The 18,957-nt window shown below is 39.1% G+C and overlaps 1 non-coding gene across 1 annotated transcript; it reads left to right on the forward strand.

The window, feature by feature from the left end:
• Window positions 1-3,594: 3,594 nt before the first annotated feature.
• On the forward strand, window positions 3,595-3,667 carry trnav-uac (transfer RNA valine (anticodon UAC)). Its single transcript has one exon. It is a non-coding gene; the product is annotated as a tRNA-Val (tRNA).
• Window positions 3,668-18,957: the final 15,290 nt, after the last annotated feature.

Here is an 18,957-nt window from a genome sequence, read left to right on the forward strand (position 1 = left end):
TGTGAACATGCCGTGTCTGACAATGATATGTTATTTCAGCATTAGTCATGCAGAAACAGCAGCTGATTGGGCATGATAGGGGCTTTCCTGCACACAGACCGTCACCAAACGAGCCGCCTTTACTGACATCATTTTCTGGCTCATAAGACTCTCTCTCTCTCCATCAGCCTTATCTTGGATTAGTCATATTCTTCCTCTTTTATCACAAACAAATGAGGAGGATGCATATGCATAGTGATGCACAGGGAAAGGAAAGAGTGACGTGGTCACAAAAATACAAGCTGAAGTTAAACGGCTCTTTTTACGAACAAAACACAAAAAGCTTCCATTTCGTCTCCAGGCGAGATGAGTCAGCACTTGTGACTCTAAAGCTTCTGTATCGGGATGCTTTTGCATTCCCAACGAAGCGTGGATTCCAGTGTTTGATCATAAAAGCAAGTGGTGAGCTGGTGCACAGCCAGCCAGTGATGCATTAAACAACAAAAAGCACACACTCAGCAAAAACGCACCAATACAGCCGGCACGATTAAAAGCAGTGACAGGGGCCTTCAGAAAAGCAAGGATAGATGAATTAATAAAGCACCATTAAAACTAAAGTGTCTCTAAATTGCTCCTTGCCATCAGCCTCCATTCTTTCTTTTCTGGTCTGCAGATGGCTATTTTATTATTTCTGACCACGGCTTAATGAAACAGAAAATTCTGCCCTGATAGAATCTTTTTTTTTTTTTTTTAAGGGGGGAGGAGGGTGAAGCAATCAACACTTCAGCAATTACGTGTAACTATTATTATGTAACGAGCGCTCATTCATATCGAGCTGCTGCTTCAACCCGGCAGGCTGGCTTTCTCCTCCAAAGAAATTAAGGTAAATTGACTTGCCTAACTGTTGTTCTTGGAATCGGGGGAGAAGTGGTGTCTGTGGTAATCATAACTGTCTATTAAATTTGTCTGCTCTGGTTTGCCAGTTTATCACGTTTTTTTTGGTAGGGAGTATTTCTATTTGTTTTGTTAATGAAGAGTGGGGTCTGCTGTGTTTTTGGAAGAGAGCAAACAACCTCAAAGCCAGTCAGATGAGACATTTGGCAGGCGATTACGGTCTGTCAACATGGACTACAAACTCTCAGTGTGGCAGCAAATATGCCTGCCCTTCATATCTGTTTTACTGCTGACCCGCCTCTCAGCGCAACGGAGGCTGGAATAACAAGGCTGAAAGTGGAAGCGGCGTACAAAAATGAGAAACAATTGTGCTAATCAAATCAGCTCTGTGAAGATAAGGATGTCTAACATTTGCAGATAGTTGTTATATAACAATTCTTGGTTTTCAGTTTATCATGTTATCATGTATGGATGTCCTGATTTTAACCCAGGGTTTGTTATTACATCTTTTAATGTCCTAATTTTGACATCTGCACTCTTAGCGAGGTGCATTGCCATTTTTTTCACAGCTAATGTTTAGCAAGACAGATTTGGTTTCTTGTAAAACTGCATTCTGGTTTGTACAAGTAATTATTTTGTTTTCAAATTCGGCATTTCCACTTAGAGTTTAAGCTTGTTTCACCCTTTATGTTGACCACGTGACCAACTCTGCCTATTGCCACTGTTGCTAATGTTCGGTTTCTGATCCCATATTTCGCAACACGTGGTAAATTTAACAGGTTTATATGGGACAGAGAAACAAAATGTCACTGGAAACTTAAAAAACAAATCAGCAAAAGAAGCTGAATTTGTTTATTTTTTAAACAAACCAAGTATCACATTCTTCTAAGTAACCTTTTACAGTTGGATGCACAGTCAGTCGTAAATTGGGTGATCATCAAGCAACTTTTACAACAACCAATAACTACTCTCCATACTGTTGTCACAACTAATTGAATAAACCAAATGCTGGACCAGTTTATTGAAGCTCACCTACAGCAACACCTGTTGGAACTGTTAAGAAAATGAATTTAAAATATGCTAGTTTTAAAACTTAACATGTCTTGATTGAAATAGCCTTAAAATAGTTTTAAAATCAGTAACTTATTCTAGCCTATTGAGCTTTATGTTACTTGTAGTTACAGCAGATGGTTTGCTAAGATCTTTTGAACTGTCCTTTATCTGTGTGGGAAACAATCAGGAGAAGTTCCAGCTTTTCACACTCATTCGTGAAAAGCCATAAAACAGCAGGAGTCCAGGAGAGTCTCTGCTCTCACTTTGTTTAAACCACATGTGTCAAACTCAAGGCCCGCGGGCCACATGTGGCCCACCATGTCATTTTATGTGGCCCCCCCAGCATTTTATAGGCCGATGATTGACTTAAAAAAGTTTTTGAGCACGAATTGACTACAAACTACATCTCCCACAATGCATTCCAATTGTTACCAGCCAATATTACCAGCTTCTCGCCACTAGAGAGCAGCAGAGTCACCTCAAGCTGCTTATTGATTTTCCCAGCGAATAAAACTGAGACATCGACAAGCTAACATCAAAACGTCCAGGAAAAGAAAAATCAATTTACAAGTAAGACTGTGAATGAAGATGTGTGTGAGTTGGTGTCAGGGTGGCAGGTCGAGCTAGACTTTTTTTGTTATCTGTTATCTTGACCGACAACATAAAAAAAAAATTGGTCATGTACTATTTTTATCCATGAAATTAAATCATATTAACATTGGCTATTTAGTCGCATTTTATGCGGTTTAGTTAAACTGCATAAAATGTTACCAGTTGATTTTATTTTTGAACCATTTTTTAATTGTAAAGTGTTGATTTTATTTTTGAACCATTTTTAATTATTGATTTTATTTTTGAACCATTTTTTAATTGTAAAGTGTTGATTTTATTTTTGAACCATTTTTTTTATTTCAAAGTGTTGATTTTATTTTTGAACCCTTATTTATTTTGAAGTGTTGATTTCATTTTTGAACCCTTATTTATTTTGAAGTGTTGATTTCATTTTTGAACCCTTATTTATTTTGAAGTGTTGATTGTCTGAAGGACCTTAGACATGAAGTGACCAGTATGGGGTTTGAACCGCTGACCTCAGCATTACCAGCATGGTGCTATAACCTGCTGAGCTAACTCACCTACCTTACAAACTGTTGAGTTTTCATGGATTTAAGAAGAACTCACATGATCTTACCACAATGAAGATTTGATAAAAGTGCTTATATTCTAATGTTTTTCAAAACAACATACATAATATTTTATTTTCCAGAGATTTTGTATTTTGAAGTGTTGATTGTATTTATGAACCATTATTTATTTTGAAGTGTTGATTGTATTTCAGAAATATTTTTTATTTTAATGTGTTAATTTTATTTTTGAACCATCTTTTATTTGTAAGTATTGATTTTATTTTTTAGCCATTTAGCCAATTCTCTGTAGGACCATTTGTCTCTGCTAATGACATCTTTAATACATTTCTTTGATCCCAGGCTTAATTTATGGACTGTAATGTGAAATTAGGCACAATTATAAGTCTGACAGTTTGTTCACCAAGTTACTGTGCTCTCTGAGAGGATCTGTGGTTTAAGTATTTGACATTGTTCCATGCCAATCGTTGACATTAGTCTCTAACAAAATGTGGATCATCTACCAGGAACACTCCAAAGAGCAAGAGTTTCTGTAGTGTAGTGGTTATCACGTTTGCTTTACATGCAAAAGGTCTCTGGTTCGAAACCAGACAGAAACAGATTTAGTATGTTCTATTCATCACAGGTGTTTACTAAAGGTCAACAAGGATCTTGTACTCTGAGTACAAGCCTCAGTTAAAATTTTCATGCGTTGCATCTCACATCATCAACTTTAGAACCTCAAACTGAAACAAAGCAGAGAAGTTCAGTTTCTGTAGTGTAGTGGTTATCATGTTTGCTTTACACGCAAAAGGTCTCTGGTTTGAAACCAGACAGAAACAGACTTGGTATGTTCTATTCACCATAGGTGTTTACTAAAGGTCAACAAGGGTGCACCAAGAAGGCTCCATTTGTTAAATCCGCTGGATGAGTTACTCCCTGCGGTTTCTAATTCTTCGCAGCGGCAGAGCCGCGTCCGCAGTGGTTGAGCTGCGGACTGTGCATGTTACAGTCTAATTAACTTTTGCATCGTCATTTATTTCCTCAAGATAAACTACCAGCTCCCCAAATGGATTAACACAACATTGCATTCTCTTTAGTTTTCTCTGGTCTGTAATGGAGACTTGAATTTAACGCGCCATTTCAACCAAAGGTTTGTGATGCGCTTCCTAACCAGATGCTCCAAAGCGTCCGGTCCATAACTCTTCAACACGCTGTCAGCTCCCGGTCAGAAAGACGCATTTAGTTCAGAGACCATGAGATGATATTCAGAAAGGATTTTTTTTTAAATTAATTGATTTCAGTTGCCTCTGAGACTAAATCTTTGTGTAAAGTCTATAATGTCTGCCCATGTGATTTGTTTTTATTATTTCTTTGCCATTGACTCATTATAAGCCTCTACAGAACTGAAAGAGGGAAGTCAACCTTTTGTCTGGGGTGTGTTTTAGCAGGGATGCACTCCTGATTTGTACCGTCAATGTGGCGTGTTGAGGGTGGCCAATATGCTGAAGTGGCCCTCGGTGAAATTGAGTTTGACACCCCTGGTTTAAAAAAAAGGAGACAAATGGTCTTAGATCGTGACTTGCAGGAAGTTTTAAAAAGGGTCAGAGATAGCTTCTGGTTGGATGAGCAAAGGTACGCCTTATTTGAATAAATTAAAGATAAGAATACGCCTTTACTATAAAACTTTCTACACAGGAGTAACAAATCAGATTTGCTCTCGCAATTCTCCAAAGACGTCTTTGCTTTCCTTTCTTTCTTTCTTCTTCTTTTCCATTTGTCTCAGGTAAATGAATGTATGTCTCTGTTGTTCTGCAGTTTCTGTTGTAATTTTATACGTCGTCTTCTATTGGATTACACTCTGTAATTCTGTGACGTCAACACTCATTGTTGTTTTCTGTGTGGCTACACGCGGTCCGCCGGAAGAACCTGGGATCGAAGATCGAGCCAGAGAGTTTTCTTAAGAAATATTATAACCTAAAATTTTCTTCAACAGAACAAAACATTGTAAAGAAGGGAGACTGAAGCATCCAGAGTGTAACAGGGAAATGAAGCATAAAACTGATGACATGTAGTCTTATTTCATTTCACCTTAAAGCTACAGAGTTTTCAAGCACCCGTGGCATTCATTGGATGAAATTTAATGAAACACTAGACTGGAACTCAGCATTGACAGATTCCTAATCTTAAATAACTTAGACTGGTATATGATTCACTTTGCAGGGTTTGGATGTCAACAAACCGCATTGAGATAGATTCAAAGAATACAAATGGCACAAGGCTGATGAAATAAATCCAGACTCCTACCGCTGGATGAACAGTGGAGCTGTGGCCTAACCAAGTTCTACTCATAGCAGCACTGGCAATAGGACAAAAGATAAAATACTCTCTCTGCTCTGACTCACTGTGCTTTCCTCTCACTAGAGGTTCTTCCAATCATAAAGATAGACCCTTATCTATTCAGAAAACGCAACTCTTCGTTGCTGTTGCAATGGCCTGTTTTTTTTTTGTTTTTTTTTTAAATAACACCGATGGTGTTACTCAGCTGTTCAGGCAGACTGGCACCGTTTGCAGCCTATGCAGATGTAATTGAACACTGTTTGGTTAAGAAAAATGGCAACAAGCTTAACAACTGCATCATGCAAAAGGACAAAGATGATTGGTTGGCTCTGGTGTAATCATTTTTAGTTCATTTGTTTTATGTGGCTAGAAAAGAGTCTGGCAGGAATAGTCATTAGCCTCACTCTACTATGAAGACTTTATTCCTCTTTCTAAAAGGTCACTGACATAACTTCACCTATGTACCGTCCTGTTGTAATGAATTACGTAAAAATGGCCAATTTAATCAACATTTATGATATATTCACACATTATTGTTTAGCCAACAGTGTAACAAATTACTATATTATGGGAGTGTTCTAAAAAATGTTTCTAAACAGATAAATTGTAGTTTGAAACCACATTTTAAACTGTAAAATTAAATGTGTTCTTCACGAGCAAAATAAACAGCCAAAATATTTTTGGGGGGATTTCCCTGAAATCAGTCCCATTTATATATGACAAAATAATTGGCTACATGCTGTAGTATAACATGATACTAGTATGATATTGCTTTTCAATTGTTAATTTATAACATTATATTTTTAGCTTTATTGCTTTCAACTTCACATATCCCAAAATAAGAGAATCTAACTTATCTTACCTAACTTTTAACTTATTCAAAACCCAAGAAACTAAAACCAGACTGAGTTGAGGTGAAATCTTATTTGAATTAGCTTTTGAAAGATCCAAATGCAGGCAACCAGGAGTGGGGAGACAGGCAGGTGGTGGTACCAAAAACACAAAACTTTAATAATTAATCTGAGGCACTGAAGGTCCAAAGGCAAAATCAAAGGAATGCTGGGAACACGGAGTCTGTAGCAGAGAGGATCTGAGGACTGGCTGAGAAAGAGTAGTGAGAGGTGAAGGGAAACAGGTGAGCTGATTGAGAATATTCAGCAGGAGGGAAACTGGGGAAAACAGAACAAGAGACAGTAGGAAACAAGGAGAAGCTGAGGTTAAAAAAAAAAGGAAAATCAGAAATCGAAATAAAAACATGAACAGATGTAACATTCAGACATTTTATACCTTTCCAGTTTTGAACGTTTCCTACACAACTTTATTTGATATGATGTTGAATTTGCTGTTGTGCAGAACTTTTTTTTAATAGCATTAGTTTTCACCCCCAATTTAGATAATCTGGACTTGTCTTGATAGCTGATACCTTTCAAGTCATTTTTATAAGCTACTGTTAAAGTTAATGCAGTTTTTTCTTGACATCAATACAAAAATAAAAAATAAAAATAGACTAAAAGTCAGTAGCCACTTCTAGTTCTTTAGCATGATCATGGAGTCATAAACTGTCATATTTTATAGGATAGAACTACAATCTCATGAATCATACATTTGTATTTCTTTTATTTTAATAAGTAGATGTTTTCACCCCAAAATGTTATTTTTGCCATCTTTTATTTCATTCTCTATCACAAGTTGTAATATTTAAAAAAAAAAAAAGAAAAACTAACCATAAAAAGTTATAGATCGAACAACTAATTAAAATCTTGAATTAGTTTTTGTGTGTAATTTCTAGTTTAGGTGTCAAATACAACATATTTCTGAACTTTTACAGTCAAAATAAAAAAATTAAAGAATCTGCATTTTGTGTAGGTGAATTGAGTCACAATGTGACCAAACTAATTGTTTTAGATGTTAAGTTAAAGCTTATTTGGCTTGCCAAAAAAACAAACAAACAAACAAACAAAAAACAGAAACAAAAGTCTGCATCATGTTTAATGATTCATAGAAAACACAAACTCACATTTTTGGCTCAAATGCCCATAAAAAATTAAAGCTGTTATTAAAACCTGGACCAGAGAAGGAAATTGTGATGCTGGCCTTTATCAACATAAAAATGGACGATTTCTTTCCGTTACTAACATTTGGTCAGATTCTGTCGATATAAACGGTGCGTTTGAATTCACAGCCAATCCAGAAGGTTGCTTATATAAATACACCAGCCATGCACATAGGAACATATCACAGTCAGCATCACACTAAAGAAATCTTAAAGCATCAACTGTGGGCTGCTAAAGCATCTGCTGCAGGAAGGAAAAGGATGTTGTGAACAAACTGCGCTTGAGGGGAAGGATGAAAGCGAGAGGGCAGGGGAATTCAGGATAACGGGGGCGATTGGATAATGAGGCGAGAGGAGAACAAGGTAAAGTCTGTGGATATCTTAATCTTCATCCCAGTTTTCTAGGATGAATTCCCGTTGGGCAGGTGGCACACACACACACACACACACACACACACACACACACACACACACACACACACACACACACACACACACACACACACACACACACACACACACACACACCCACACACACACACACACCACAAGACAAACAAGGGAGAATCATAAATAATTATATTGGCCTAGATGTGGTGGTAATGGAGGAAACTCAAATGTATTTTAATATCTGTCAAATGAGATTTCAAAGCAGAGGATGTACAAACTGGGTTTTCAGTTATCAAGGCTTTATGGAGTTAACAAAATGCAACATCTGGCTACAGTATCTAGAGAAATCAACAACCCTGACAGCGCCAGCATAAAAGTCACATCAGGCATTATGTGACAGACATTTAAGGCTACAGTTACTGTCAAAATACGTAAGAAAACGTTTCTTTGTGTACATCATAACCATGGTCGAAAGACTTTCAGTTTTCCTGCTCGCTGATGCTGCTTAGCACGAATGTTGTCATACATGAAGCTATTGCCGCCATTCACAATGTGTACCCTCGTTGTTTTTCCTTCCTGATGGAAAAGACTCCTGGCTCAGAGCTGCTATGTACTGAAAGGAGCCATTTAGCCAGAGGTTTTAAGCTAATGTAGAAAGTAATCCTGGATCACTGCTTATATATTTCTTCCCTTTCTTTCTTCTCAAACCCCCCATCTGAACTGTGAATTTGGACTCAACAAGGTACCAGAATATGAATTGAAAAATAACACACACACACACACACACACGCACCCACACACACACACACACACACACACACTTGAAATGTTTGCTCCTCACACACAAGTGAATTCGGTGGCATCAGCTGTGCCTCCGTTCGGTCATTTATCTTTGGCTGGGGCCCAGCGAGGCTCGTGTGAAAATAGAAGAAACAAGAGACTGGATATGTAGCTTATAAAAAGAATGAAATGAAAGGATGCTTGGATGTTTTTTCCCCCCCCAACTCCGGAGATCAAGCTGATGAGCTGTAGACGCCCGCGGCCCTGCACACGTGATGAAAATGAAACAGAACGTGATTTTCACATGTGCTGAGTGCATGAAAGTGAAGTGTGAGTCAATATAATCTGACAGTTATATAGAATTTGGAAACATTTCAGAAAGATAAATATTTGTATGTGGAGAAATGCCTACATTCATCATGTGCAGTTTGCCAAAGGGAACCAATGGAAGACACGGTAGAGAATAAATCAACAGAATACAGTGGAAAAACTTGAGCCTCTGAGACTGCAAGGAGCAAGCTCTAGCAAAAAAAGAAGAGTAAAACATGATAAAGAAGAACACAAATATAACTTGAAACATGAAGGGTGCGTGCGGCAGATTCCTGGAACAGATGGAAGGTGCAGAGGTGCAGGAGGACGAAGCCACAGCACCGCATAGCAAGAGACAATCCGTCGAGATAAAATTAGAGAGACAAAGATGGAGAGAGAGAGAGGGAGAGAGAGAGTGAGGGTGTTAAGCCCCGTGCTGCAGGCATGCGTTACAAATCCCCAGGGAACCGGCGGCAGATCACTACAGAATCAATCTGCTGCACCTCAGCAGGAATGCAGCACACACCGGTCACAAGAGTGTGTGACTTCATACTGTATCTGCTTTAATGCATATGCTATGCACGTGTGTGTGTGTGTGTGTGTGTGTGTGTGTGTGTGTGTGTGTGTGTGTGTGTGTGTGTGTCAGAGAGAGGGAGGGAGAAAGAGGAAGACTCATTGGAAGTGAAATGACAGAGTACTTGAGGATGCAGTAGCAAGGAGGAAAGTTGGAGAACAAAATTATCAGATGGAAATCTGGAATATTGTGGACTGACATAAGTCTGGTTTTGAGATGCCAGAAAACTCCATTTCCATTTGTTCAAACAATTTTGCAGTAGTACAAACACTAGGGAAATGCCCAGCCGTAACAGCATTCAATAAAGAGACGGTTTTATATCCCAGACGAAAAAGTTTTGGGATGCGACATCCCAGATCAAAATTAAAATACATTTTAGAGATGCTAGCTCAAGCTGGTAAGAGAACACAATGAAACAAGTCACGTACAGCAAAAATACAAAATCTTAGCAAGTAGTTTTGTCTAGTTTCTAGTGCAAATATTTTAGCATATTAAAAATATTAAGAAATTACTGACTTAAAAGAAGCTCCTATATGTTCCTGAAAAGTTACTTGTTCAGTAGTTTTGTCTTAGATCAAGAGTCGTAAATGTTGCATTGAAACTAAACCTATGCTACTTGGTAAGATTGTGTTTTTGCAGCGATGTTCGACATGACTGAAAGGCTACTCAGACAGGAGGAAGACTTGAAAAGTAAGATAAAAAGCCAGATTACTGTACAGTTTGCAGACACAATCAGGGACAAAGACTTATACTCTGTAGTCTGATGACACAAAAATGCAAGTGTTCGGTTATGATACCCTTTGCAAGCCTGAGCAGACTATTCCAACTTTTAAGTGTAGGAACGACGACGTCATGCCGCGTGGCTGCTTTGTTGCAGGACAGACTGGTGAAACAAATGAGGAACATGTGGAGAAACATCTCATGCCCGCCTCATGCAATGATACTGTGGGCTTGTTTCTTTTATAAAGGTTCTGAGAAATTTGTCAAAGTTCATGGCATCAAAGACTGAGCTGAAAACGGCTCATCGTTGGATTTTCAAACAGGAGAATTGTTAAGATCACGTGTCCAAATCAAGGCAGCATTTATCCACTAGACATTTTATCAACCTTCCTTTTCGACCATTTCAGTCTCCAGCCTTAAGAGAACCTGTGAAGTGCTGTAAACATGAGAGCATAAATGATTTAAACAAATACTTCTTAATATCATAGTTTTCCTCCTCACAAAATAAATGTACCTAAATTAAAAGCTTTATTTTTCTAAGTCTTCCAGTTTGGGTTAACGTTGTTGGAAAAGGTTAATTTATTTAAGATGTTTATTTCATCTCTACTAGAGAATGAGGGCACTCTACTCAGAAAAATCACATTAAAAAAATAAAATAAAATAAACCACCATATTCATCTACGTTTCCCTCTGTGAGTTGTGCTGGATCCTAATGAAAGTGATCTAAATCCCTTTTGGGAGATTCAAGGATCAGCTTATCTCCCACACACTCCTATGATTATCATTAGAGAAAAAGCATAGTACTGACCTCTGATCAGTGTTTGGGGAGCCTGTGATCCAGCTGCCTGTATCTCAATCTTATTAGAGCGTTAAGTCATTATTGCATGTACACACGGAGGCCTCACAATGCAATTAGCCATTCACCCATCACACTAACAAAGCATGGCTAATTAGTGGATCGCAGGCGCAAAGGGAGCAGAACAAAACACATTTAAGATCCCCTCAGCACTCTGGCTGATTACGAAGTCTCAGGTATGTATTAGACCTGTTTTTGTACTGGATACAGCTGCTTTTTTGCATGCATGCATCCATGCATACATACATACATATTTTTTGGGCGAGGGGGGACCATATAACAGATTAAAATAAATACATTTGTTCAACAAAGTAAAAGCTACAGATGTTTTACTCTCATTAGTAAAACGTGTGTGTGTGTGTGTGTGTGTGTGTGTGTGTGTGTGTGTGTGTGTGTAGGTGTGTGTGTGTGTGTGTGTGTGCGTTTGTTTGTAATACCTTGTGGGGATGGTTTTCCTGACTTATACTATGTTGTGGGGACCAATCGCTCCTGGACCCCTGACCCAAAAACCCTGTTTTTGGGTCAGGGGTCAGAGTTAGGGCTAAGGTATGAATTGAGTTTTGGTTAGGGTTAGGTATGTGATGGTTAGGGTTAGGAAAAGGGTAAAGGTAAGGTTTAGGCTGTAGAAATGAATGGAAGTCAATGGAAAGTCCCCACAAAGATAGCAACACAAACATGTGTGTGTGTGTGTGTGTGTGTGTGTGTGTGGTGTTGCATCCATCGAGATGTTGAGATGTTTCTGACTTGGTCACTCACTGCTCAGGCTGAGAGCGCTTCGGTCTCTTTGAGGGGGGAAAAAAAAAAGAAATAGATTATATTTGGTCCACTCTCGCAAGATCAAAGAAATAAAGTCTGTCAAGAACTTGGAAACATCAGAAAAATCTTGCTACAAGCATGCACACATACACACGGATATGCAGGCACACTGTCATAACACCACAGAAACAACTCTTTGATTTCCCTGACATTCTTTTTTTTTTTTTTTGTCTGAACGACTAACGGCTTGTACAGAAAATACCTTCTCAAGGTTAACAGGCGCGTTCAACCACATTCTGCAGAGAAGCATTCACAAAAACTCTTACTCATAATTGCATGTGACAAAAGAAACGGAATGAGACACGGCACCACTACCAATCATTAGAGAGAATCATATTTTATGAAGCAATTCTCAGGAAGTAAGTGCAGCACTGACCCTCCAGCCCCACCCCAGACAGACAATGTCAAATAAACTAACACATTTGAAATAGGGCAAAGACCAGACCAGTCTGGGCTAGGAGCGACATCACCCTTCTAGCAACCCGCCGTAGCAACCTGTAAGTAGGCCTGTGGTGTTGGCAAGGTTACTAGAGCAAAACTGGGCCTTGTACGATGGGGAGAGCACACGCTGCTTTCTGTGGGGAGATATATGTGCCCCGCTCACAGCAACTGCAACAGAGTAAGCTTTCTGCAGTGCAGCATGCACGCCCGAGACCTGATAGGCGCTACGTGTGATGCTCCTATGTTTCCTTGATATAGTTCATGGCTAGTTCAGCCTATGAGGACCCTGTTTGAGTTCTGGAGCACCACACATATTGGTTAACAGGTCATGGGACGATAGAGAGAGAGAGGGGGGGGAGATGAGCTTAAGGCTGCATTAGGATCTCTTAGGAACTCTGGTCCTTCACTGACCTGCAGCGCACTGTTCTAGACTGGACTGGACGATTCGAAGCTTCCCTTTAGACCAAAGAGATAATCTAATCAGTCAAAGCATATTACAACAAAAAAACATGAATTACAGAGAAAGCAAGACAGAAATGGAAAACAAATTGATTTTGACAGCCCTAAGAGAAACTGATGTATGAGAAAAGGCAAGGAAAGACATCAGACGAGAGTTATGTAAAAACACAGACGGACGACTCCAAACAAGCGGTGTATTTATTGTGAAGGTTCTCAGCCCCTTCAGGTGGACTAAATGTTACTGAATGGACACTGGCAAAAAAAAAAAAAAAAAAAACTGGAGTTGATATTGAATGACTTTTAAGCTTCTGCAAAGCTCACATGGGCTAATCAAATCACACAAGACATTGATTTCAATTGCAGCTGAGTGTTAAAAGAGGTTGAGGATCCTGGGTGATGTGTCCGTTATGCAGTAACATGCATGTACTGCAAAAGCGTGTGTCTGCATTTTAGAAACTGTGGGAAATGAAAAGCAAGGAAAGGAGAGTGTCACAAAGTCAAGCCACAGTCGACCGCTGACTTGTGCTCATGCAATAAATCATGACTTTGCCGAATGTGAAACAGTCAAAGTAAAAAATAAAATAAACATGGAAAACCACAGGCTAACTTGTAGAGACATGTTTTGGTCCGTCTGTGATTTTAAAAAATGCTTCTGGAATAACATGCAAGACAGCATTAACTAACTAAACAATTTTATAAGGTTCCAACCATCTTCCACATTCCATGCATGGCCAGTCCAGTCTAGATTTGTATATTCAGCAGAAATGCTGCTGCTACTCTGCCTTGCCAAAGTATTCATAGCCCTTGAATCATATTCTGTCATGATGCATCTGCAAACTTCAACATGTTACACTTGGAGTTTATCTGACTGACCAACAAAAAGCAGTACATAGTTGACAAGTGGTTACAAAATGTTTACCTGAAAGTCGTGGCCTGCTTTTGTATTCAGCCCCCTTTACTCTGATAGCCCTTAATAAAAATCAGTGCAACCAAATGCCTCAGGCCTAAGAGGTTTGTCAGAGAATATTTAGAAACAAACATCACCACAAACACCAAAGAACGGACTAAAACTTCACACACTGCCCACGCTGTGACACATGGTAGTAGCGACATCGTGCTTTTCTTCAGCAAGGATACTGAAGTTGGTCAGAGTTGATGGGTGTAAAAGGGGTTGGAGGCTGAAAAAGACTTGAGCCTGAAGTGGAGGTTCACCAGGACGAAGAACCCTGAACATACAGATAGAGCGGTTTGGATCAAAACGTAGGTGTTTGAGTGGCCCAGTCAAAGCCCAAATCTAAATCCAATTGTGGCAAGACTTGAAATTTCATGTTTACAGACATTTTCCATTCAATCTGGCTGACATTAAGCTATTTCGCTAAGAAACAAGGGCAGAAACCAGTAGAAACTTTCCCCCAAAAAATACTTCTTGGTAGCAGTAAACTGTGTGTTAATTCAGGATATCAAATTAAAAAGGACAATGAAAAAAATTACATAATTTTTAGTTGTAAAAACATGTAAAAAAAAAACAAAACATTTATCACGCTCCTTCCACTTCACAATTATGCACTGCTTTTTGTGGGTCTATCAAGCATTATATATTCTCATTAAAACTAATAGCCGCTTGTAGTTGCAAAATGTGAGAATATTCATGGGGTAAGAATATTTTTGCACTTCAGTTTGGTATACTTCCCCTCAGCATGCCTTTTTTCAATTTTGCTTCGTCTTCCAATTTACCAATCTCAACACTGCTCAAATATATTTGACCAGCACGCTGGACAATATGAAGAACTTTATGCTGTATGACCTAAAACTGAGGCCCCACTTGCTTGCTGGTGGTGTGGTACAGCCCAGACTTGCTACAGTGGTGTGGTCGTCAAATACACACGTCAGTCACATCAGTACTAGTAACATTGTTCATGAATTGTTTTATCAATCAGTGAGTTGATCGTCATCATTGCCATCATCGACAATCAGTCCAAAAGGAGCAAGAACACAGTATCTACTGGTCTCTGTTTTTTGCTAAGTGAGAGACAGACAGAGGGATGATCTGATTTAAAAAGAACGCGATCCAAAACAAAAGACAGACAAAAGTCGATGGAGGAGTTAGTTGACAAGGAGATGTGACCGTCATGTGACTGAAATTAAAAGAAGTTGATGGTCCATTGGTTGCTAAAAAGACAACCAAAGAGAAGAGAAGAGCAGAAAGCAGAAGAAAAAACAAGAAAATGTAATGTTAGGTAGTACTAGAGGTGTGACGGACTGATAGCCATAGTAGATACAGATGAATAGAGAGTTTTTGACTTTTACTTGTCTTTTTTGTCACAGGCACTAATGTCTTCACAGTCATATAGGAGGAATCAAAATTCAAAAATGATTTCAGTGTCTAGAATCGCTACAAAGCTAAAACATTAAAACTATTTCATCTAACACTTCCTCCAAATATACCAAACTGAACTAATATATATATATATACCTGTATGTATATATATGTATATATTTATTTGTACATATATATTTCTTTATAGATAAATGATAGAATTCAAATGATGATTGAATACAATAAAATATCTCAGTTAAATCACAGTATAACATGGTACATTCTCAAAAACATAGTATATTTCAATATATTCTTTTTTTTTCAGCATAAAATTAAATAAATAAAAAATAAGCCAGAGGGTTTTTTAAGAGTCATTTGTGTTCATGCAGTCACAGACTTAAGTATTAGTGCCTCAATAGAAATCAATAATGCTCAATGACACACCAGGTTGAAGCCCTGTTAATTGGTTGAAAATAATTGTGTTCGATGACACAGGAAACAGTCGGGCTGTTGCCGTGGTTTCCGCTGCTGGGGTGCAGAGCAGAGCAAGCTTATTATCTCACCAAAAAGGTGGCTGTCCTGGTTTCCTAGCATACCTACAACCCGACCTAAACCAACCCTCAAACTACAAATCTCGACAATTTCATTCAGCGAAACATGCAGATAGTCTGGGACTTTTTCCAAATGATGGGAAACAGCAAAAGCATTTCTCTAAAACACATTGTTTTAAAAACTGCCCCACATAGAGGCACAAAAGAAAAGCAATCCGTATGCAGATAAAAGGTATAGTCTGGCCTCTAGAAGGGCAAAGGGGTGGGGAAAAAAAGGGAAAGTGAAAAGGTCGACTAACCCTCCGATCTGTGACGACATGCACAAACACGATGCACAGCCCCTCGCAAGGCAGGTCATTTCCCTCCCCCCTGTCCCGTCCTTTGAGCCTTTATAAACAGCATCCAAGAAAAAAAAAAAAAAAAAAAAAGCTACAAAGTAAGTAGATGTTCTTTTGCTACATCAGTTCGACGCTACATTCAACTACAATAGACGAATGGCTGGGCTGTGGCTGGTCTTAGTGTGAGACATGAAGTAGATATACTAAAGTTAAGAAAATAGCGCCGGCACAGCTAAAAAGTAGATGGCTTGTGGCACAGAACGTACCATGCTACATATCACTACCCTATCTTTAACATGTAGCATTTCTTATTCGAATTTGTCAACTGAAGTTGAGAACTGTAAATTTTGGCCCTATTACCCTACTTCAGTCATTTTTGTAGAAGATACATTTCCTGTCATTTCGAAAGAAAAAAATCTGCATCTGCAAAAATCTAATCAAAACCGCTGTAATAACTATGCATCTCCAACAGGAGGGAATAAGGATGTCAAGGATAACTAAACTAGTTCAAAATGAGAATAACCTGAGCATAAACTGAAGAAGGGCTAGCCTAAAAAGTCCACCTAAACAATTACAGGTCATGTCTTCTGTGAAGCTGTTTACCCGTTCCTCTCAGTTACATTTGACATTTAATGGAAGCAGAGTCAAGAAAAAAGCGAGACAGATATATTTATATATGACATATTCCATTAGAAAAGAAAAATGCTCCACTGCCTTTGTGTTTTTTTTTTCTTCTTTTTTGCACAGAGCAGGTGCAAAGTGGGCCCTGTTGCAATGCTTAAAAGTCACTATTTTTTTCACGAAAAGCTCTCTTTGCCTGTGGACGGGAGGTGCAGAAACAGAAAAACATCCAGGTTAGCATGAGGTGAGGCTTAAGCAGGTACATACTAACTACAACTGAAGAAATGGTCCATTATATCTCTTGGGTCAAACAGCTTATCTTGCTTAAATCAGACAAAAAGCAAACAGAATGATGTGCCATTGCATCCCTGTCATATTTCAGTTGGGAATATTGCTTTAGGTCAAATAGCCATCTAATAATCTTCACAATGCAAGTTAGCATCATCATCAACTGCATTCAATGAAGGCTCAGCTACTGAGTATGCACCTGGAAACATTCACAGTAAGTCGTTCTGCCTTATTTGCCAAAAAAAAAAAAAAAGGATATAAGACAAAGCACATGACTACCTCAGCATAAGTGTCTTGGTATTTTACTGTTTGACTCTTGGTTACAGTGAAGCTTATTGTTACACCAGCAACATTTGTTATCGTTACGCGAAAAGCTGTATCAGCAAAATATGTTACCTTAATATTGTGCATTTACACTTGTGGCAACACGTCTTAAAAAATACAATGAGGAATTGTGCTTCAGATAATCCATCATCCACCGGCTCAACCAGGACACAGAATGGTGGCAACATATATTAAAATCCAAAGAGGGCTTGAAAATATGTTGGAATAAACCCTGACTGGACACTTACACAGAACCAATTATGTCCAAAGCTGCACCCTCTCTGCTATCTGTAATGCATCTACAAATACTTGAATGATCTTCAGCTTCCTGCACCACGGTTTCAAAGACTGTATTTAAATATTATGCAGCCATCTAGTGCCAATTACAGATATTACACTAATCATCTCCTGAATTCACTTAGATTAGGCTGAGTTAAGAGTTGATCGAATATGGAGAGGGAAAAAAAAATAGGATTTTGTTGAAGTTCAAAATTTGGGTGAAATTTCAGCACTGCTCTGGAAATCATTCCCACCTCCAACACTAGCCACATCCAGCCTCCTACTTATTAAAACACTAACACAGTCAGAGAAATATATTAATAGAATAAAAAGAAGGGGATAGGGCGAGAGGTCTGAATAAAAAATAAATATATAGACAGACATGAAAAGAAATTCTGCTACATGTCTTTTTTTCTTCATGTTGTTATTCCTCTTTTGATGAGTTTGTTGTTCAAAATCTTTAATACTTGGTAATATTTTTCCAGTTGAACCAGAGGTGTCGTGACAAGCTCCAACGCAGTAGAGAAAAAGAAGTTCCTGTTCAGTCTGACTGGTTAAAAGGGCATCTAGTAAAACATGACATCATATAGATGGTCCTGGGGTAGAGCTAGATGGGTCTGATGGTGTCATGAGGCCAAAAGGCAAATAAGTAGCACTGTGCTCACTGTCCATTGAAATGTGAGCAGGCAGAAAGTGAATGAGAAGTGACTGCATTGCTTATCTTAAAAAAGGGAAGAAGACACCAAGAAGCAGTCCACCAGTCCAGGTCAAAAGCCATCAGCCAATGAGGACAGGAAGCCAGATGATGACCAAACACTGGCATCTTTTGAGAGAAGGTGGGTCTCTCCTCATTCCACTCAAAGCCAGAGGGAGGGAGACGTTTTGAGCATATCGTGTGTGTTTTCGTGTCCGAGTGCGTGCATGTGAGTGTGTGTGTGTGTGTGTGTGTGTGTGGGTGGGTGCGTGTGCACGCATGCGTGTAGGTGTGTATGTGTGCAAACATGACATCATTACTCACAAGTTGGAGACTACTGTTATCCACAGTTGTGATTTGGGGAGGGGAGAAGGACCGAAGATGACATCACAAAGCTCAGTTCTGAGCATAAGAGAAGTTCTGGGGTCGAAGTCCCCGGTGATGCAGCCTCACCTTCACTCTCTTCATCGTAGGAACCATCCAGATGGATGTAGCTCACCCTGGTGTGGCACCTCACTGTCGCCCTCATAAGAACGCGTACAATGGAGCGGGTGGCAGTAGTGTCGCTCTCACCGAGAGTATTGTTAGCAACAGAGTCTCTGTCCATGTTTGTTCCTGTAGTGATGCTTGCTAACCGATTACCTAAGGTCACCAAGGCAGCCATTTCTCTGGTGTCGTCCCTGTCTCCAGCTGCCATGGCGCCGAGGTTTTCAGCAGCACTGGTGCTTGCTCCCACGTCTCCCTCTCTCGTCTCCCCCTG

Source organism: Poecilia mexicana, unplaced genomic scaffold (genome assembly GCF_051168715.1).
Source record: "Poecilia mexicana isolate PSO_F unplaced genomic scaffold, ASM5116871v1 scaffold_16, whole genome shotgun sequence".
Lineage (NCBI taxonomy): Eukaryota > Metazoa > Chordata > Actinopteri > Cyprinodontiformes > Poeciliidae > Poecilia > Poecilia mexicana.